The sequence below is a fragment of the Anomaloglossus baeobatrachus genome, unplaced genomic scaffold, assembly GCF_048569485.1.
Source record: "Anomaloglossus baeobatrachus isolate aAnoBae1 unplaced genomic scaffold, aAnoBae1.hap1 Scaffold_73, whole genome shotgun sequence".
Taxonomy (NCBI): domain Eukaryota; kingdom Metazoa; phylum Chordata; class Amphibia; order Anura; family Aromobatidae; genus Anomaloglossus; species Anomaloglossus baeobatrachus.
Window position 1 is genome coordinate 393,959 of NW_027445107.1, and position 6,000 is coordinate 399,958.

Here is a 6,000-nt window from a genome sequence, read left to right on the forward strand (position 1 = left end):
AGTGATGTCTGTGCCCCCCCAGTGCCATCTGTGCCCCACAGCAATGCTTATGCCTCCCAGTGAACTAGTAATGTCTGTTCCCCAGCCCCTCTTGTCATGTATATGCCCCCAGCATCTCTTGTCATATATATGCTCCCAGCCCCTCTTGTCATGTATATGCCCCCAGCATCTCTTGTCATATATATGCTCTCAGACCCGCCTGTCATGGATATGTCCCAGCATCTCCTGTGATGTGTATGCCCCAACCCCTCCTGTGATATATACATCACATTGGAGATGCTAGGAGCATATACATCACAAGAGGGGATGGAGCATATACATCATAGTGGAGACGCTGGGGGCATATACATCACACTGGAAATGTTGGGGCCATACATATCATAAATCTCACAGGAGGGTCTGGGCGCATAGATCTCACAGGAGGGGTTGGGCGCATAGATCTCACAGGAGGGGCTGGGCGCATATACTTCACAGGAGGGGCTGGGCACATATACATCAAATGAGAGGCTGAAAGCATATACATCACAGGAGGGGGTTGGCGGCATATACATGTCCCCAGACCCTCGTGTGATGTATGTGCCCCCAGTGTCTCCAGTAATGTAGGTGTCTCCTGTGATGTACAGTATATACAGCAGTCTCAGCGTCTCCTATGTGATGTACATACAGCAGTCCCAGCGTCTCCTATGTGATGTACATACAGCAGTCCCAGCGTCTCCTATGTGATATACATACAGCAGTCCCAGCGTCTCCTATGTGATGTATATACATCAGTCCCAGCGTCTCCTATGTGATGTATATGCCAACTACCCCTTCAGTCATGTATATGTCTCCTGTGATTTATATACTCCAGTCCCTGTGTCTGTTGTGTGATATATATAGTCTACCAATCTTATCACAAAGATTTGCCTGCGCTCCAGACCGTGACAAACCTGAAAAAGAGAGAAGCAACATAAGTATCACTGAACATCACAGCCGCACAAAAGAGAAGCCGCTCCAGCCACCACAGTAGGGGTGAGTTAATTAACTTTTTGACCAAATATAGCCGGTTCATTTTCACACTGATAATTTTGTGCGGCCCCCGAAGGTTGGCAGAAATTTCCAAATGGCCCCCGGCAGTAAAAAGGTTCCTAACCCCTGGACTAGAGGCTGTTATTTTTGCAAAAGGAGGATCTACAAAATATTAATGTCACTTTTATGTTAAGGTGCCCATACTTGTGCATCGGTCAAATTTTGTTTAACCCTTTCACGACCGGCCGATTTTTCGCTTTCCGTTTTTTTTTTCGCCATTCTTTTTCTGAGAGACGTAACTTTTTTATTTTTCAGTCAATATGGTCATGTGAGGGCTCATTTTTTGCTGAACGAGCTGTACTTTTAAATGAAACCATCAGTTTTACCATGTAGTGTACTGGAAAACAGCAAAAAAATTCCAAATTCAGAAAAATTGCAAAAAAAGTGCGATAGGACTATTGTTTTGAGATTTTATTCACAGTGTTCACTATATGGTAAAACTGATGTGTGGGTGTGATGCCTCAGGTCAGTGCGAGTTCGTAGACACCAAACATGTATAGGTTTACTTTTATATAAGGGTTTAAAAAAAAATTGGAAGTTTGTCCAAAAAAAGTGGCACACGTTTTACGCCGTATTCCGTGACCCGTAGCGTTCTCATTTTTCGGGATCTATGGCTCAGTGACGGCTTATTTTTTGCGTCTCGAGCCGACAATTTTAACTGTACTATTTTTGCGCAGATGCTACATTTTGATCGCCTCTTATTGCATTTTGCGCAAAAGTTGTGGCGACAAAAACGTCGTTTTGGTGTTTGAAATTTTTTTGCCGCTACGCCGTATACTGATCAGATTAATTGATTTTATATTTTGATAGATCGGGCGTTTCTGAACGCGGCGATACCAAATATGTGTATATTTTTTATTTTTTTAACCCTTTAATTGTCAATGGGGCGATTGGGGGGTTATTTGAACTTTTAGGTTTTTTGTTTTTTTTTAATTTTTTAAAACTTTTTTTTTAACTTTTTTTATTTTACTAGTTCCCCTAGGGGGCTATTGCGATCAGCAGTCCGATCGCTCTGCACTATCTGCTGATCACAGCTACATAGCTGTAAACAGCAGATACGCTCACTTTCTTTTTCGCTGTGCCGCGCGCACAGCGAAAGTGAAAGCAATTCATGTGTAGTACAGGAGTCATCACATGACCCTGTGCTACCATGACAACTACCGGAAGTCACGTGATCGCGTCACGTGACTTCCGGTATCGGGCGGTAAGTAAAACTTTACCGCGATCGCGTTTATAATGGCGCTGTCACATATTGACAGCGCCATTACAGGGGTTAAATGGCCCGAGCAGATAACGATTCTGCTCGTGCCTAGCAGGCACACATCTCAGCTGTGAAAATCAGCTGAGATGTGCGCCGATCGTGGCATGCTGCCGCCGGCAGACCGCGGGCAGTGACGTTATGACCGCTAGGACGTAATTTTACGGCCCGCGGTCGTTAAGGGGTTAAATACGGATTGCACATTTTCTGTTAGTACAATAAACCTCGTTCCAATCCAGAAATATTACTCAGTCCATCAGTTATTAGATATATGAAACTGAAATAGCTGTCGCAAAAACCCTAATTGTTATAAAGAAAAAAGGTTAACATTAATAGGGGTGCCCAAACTTTTTCATATGACTGTGTGTGTGTGTATATGTATGTATATATATTATATATATATATATATATAAAAATAAAAAAATATATATCTATGCATGGAAAAACTTAGTCGCCGGTTTGACAATTCCGTGGTCTGTTATGAGAAGGATAGCAAGAGTCTGCTCTTGAACTCAGTCGATGATAATCATGATAATCATTCAGTAGTGATAAATATGCGGTCAGGAAATGACCTGTTATGAGAAAGATAGCAAGAGTCTGCTCTTGAACCCAGTCAATGGTATATATGCAGTGATGGTATCTAGTGAGCACCTGATCAAAGGACAAAGTGAAGAAGACTGGTGATGAGGTTTTCCATGCATATATTTTTTTGATTACACCCTGTATACATAGACAGTTTACTGAGAAAGGCTATTGTATTAGCCGAAACATCAACAACTGTTTTTTCTCTTTTCATATGAAGAGCCGTTAATAAAAGCAATATTTTTCAAAAGAAACACATTTTCCACGGTTTCCTTTTGAGTGCCGAAGTTCTTTTCTCTCTCGCAACTTGGGGGAAGGTCGGGGGAGACAAGAATGTGGCACCCAAGAAGGAGAAGACCTCCAGCCGTAAATGTGTTGTATAGCAAGAGGCTTTCTTCGGACCATAATAAGAGACTATGCCAACCCTGTACTGACTGAGTAGTTAGAGAGGAACAACCCTCCCTCAGTGAAGAGTTAAGAAGCCTGGTACGTCAGAAGGTTCAGTGTTCCCTAGCATCCATCTCTCAGCCTTTTCCCATTGCAGCCCCAGCACCCAAGAAGAGGAAACTTAGCCCCATGGAGGAGTCAGACTCTTTAGAAGGTCCATCATCACTACCAGATGAGGTCATAGAGGAGAATGAAGGTATCTCTTCAGTGGATAAAGTCGAGAACTAATATTTCTTCTCCATGGATGATATGGATGAACTACTGGGAGCGGTGCGTGATACTATGGGGGTTGAGGAAAAGAAATCGGCCAGGTCAGTACAGGACGAAATGTTTGCGGGTTTAAGAACCCAAAAGAAAGTAGGATTCCCGGTGCATGAGATCATCAGAGATTTGATTCTCCAGGAGTGGGAAGCCCCAGAGAAGCGCCTTATCAGTCCTCGGGAATTTAGGAACTAGTTCCTGCTAGAAGACAATCCTGCCTGCTGCTGGGAGGTGCCTAAGGTGGATCTACAAGTAGCCAGAGTGGCCAGAAGGATGACTATTCCCTTTGGGGATTCATCACAATTTAAGGATCCCATGGACCGTAAGATTGACAGAGTTCTTAAGAAGTCCTGGGAGACCTGTGTGGTACTACATAGGACTGGGGTGGCCTCTACATGTGTAGCCAGATCACTGTTCAGGAGCATCTCGCCCAATACACCCCAAAGGAAGATCTCCTGGCTTCCCTTCCACCTCTACAGATGGCGACAGGATTTCTTGCAGATTCATCGGCCGAGTCAGTCCAGGTGGCAGCAAGAAGTGGTGTTCTTTCAAATTCTACAAGACGAGCCATTTGGCTTAAACTTTGGAGCTGCAAAGCGGCTTTTAAAGTTAAGCTATGCTCTATCCCCTTTCGGGGAGAATATGTTTTTGGCCTAGCCCTGGATGTCATCCTGGAGACGGGAACAGATAAAAAGAAGCTGTTGCCAGAGGAGAAGCAAAGGAAGACATTTTTTCGTCCCCCCCAGAGTCAGCCTACCCAGTACCAGGGGAAAGATAAAAAGGGTCGGTGGAGTTATCAAAAAGGGGGCAAAGGTAGGAACATCTTTATGTTTCATAAGTCCGAAGAACGGAGCCATCGTCAAGAGAAGCAATGACGCCATCAGAATAGGGATTCGTCTATCCAGGTTTCTTCATCAGTGGCAAGAGATTTCGTCAAATCAGTGGGTCATAAACACCATCAGGGATGGCCTAAAAATCGAATTTGCCACATACCTACCACAATGTCTAAGGATCACTTCTCCTCAGGGATCATGAAACACCCTTATGCTAAGCATTAAAAATCTCCAAAAGATAGGGGTAATATCTTTAGTACCAGAGACAGAGGTGGGTCAAGGTCACTATTCCGGTCTGTTCTTGATAAAAAAAAAAAAAAAAAAAAACAACGGCGCCCTCAGGCTGATTATAAATCTGAAACCATTAAATCGTCATATCGTCTAAAGACGTTTTAAAATGGAGTCAGTCGAATCCACCATACCTTTTATCGGTCATGGGTTTTTCATGGCTACTATCGATTTAAAGGATGCATCTTACCACATCCCTATCTGTCACAATCACAAAAAATCTTCCGTTTCGCTGTTCGTCACAACGGGTTTCTCAGTCCCTACCAATTTAACGCCCTCCTGTTTGGTCTCTTTTCAGCCCCTCGGGTGTTCACCAAGCTAATGGGGGAGGTGCTGGTGTTCATACAAAGTCAGAACATTTGTGTCATTCCTTACCTCTACAACAGGTACCGACGACCCTCAAAATCCTACACAGATTGGGATTGGTGATAAATCCGCTACAAGGAAGGTCTTCTCTCAGAATTATGCTGGGCGCCATCAAACAAATGTCCTTTCTGCCCATAGACAAACAAGTGAAAAGAACAACCACTTCCAGATATTCATTATTTTACCTTATGTTGCAGACTCAAAAACCATATATAGACCAAGAGCGAAAAATGAAAACCACATGTTTTTTTGCAAAATGTATCAAAATTTTTTATTATTATTAGAATAGAAAAAATAGTTTACAAACATTAAAAGCACAAGTACGGTCTCAAGCCAAGAGTCCTGACCCAGGAATAACAGGTTCACACACCATGCTGCACAAAAAACATACAAATCACGGGTAATTCAGAAATCTCATATCATTTTCAACATATGCCGCGCTTTCAGCTGTATTAATATGAATAAAGGGCTATTTAAACCTAGGATGTGCAAAAATAATAAATAAATGGCCAGTGTATCTAATCTTTCTAAATGTTTCTAAATATCTCCTGCACATACAAGGGTTAATCCACCATTTTATTTTGGTCTATTCAGTCTGTTCAGTGGATACATATATGCTAACGTGTTGACAAACAGCAAAATATCTCCTACACACACAAGGGTTAATCCACCATTTTGTTTCACTTAGTTCAAACTGGTCTATAGGTAAATATGCGCCCGTGTGTGATGAGACAGCAGCGATGCCCTCTTATAAAGAAACTAGAAGGTGGCCGGATTCTAACGCATCGGGCATTCTAGCATTTATTGTGTAGTTAATGTAGGATTTTTGTTATATATATAGACATTGTGTGTAGTTCCCAAGTGTTTGTGTAGGGCACTGTAAATGTCCTTGGTGTG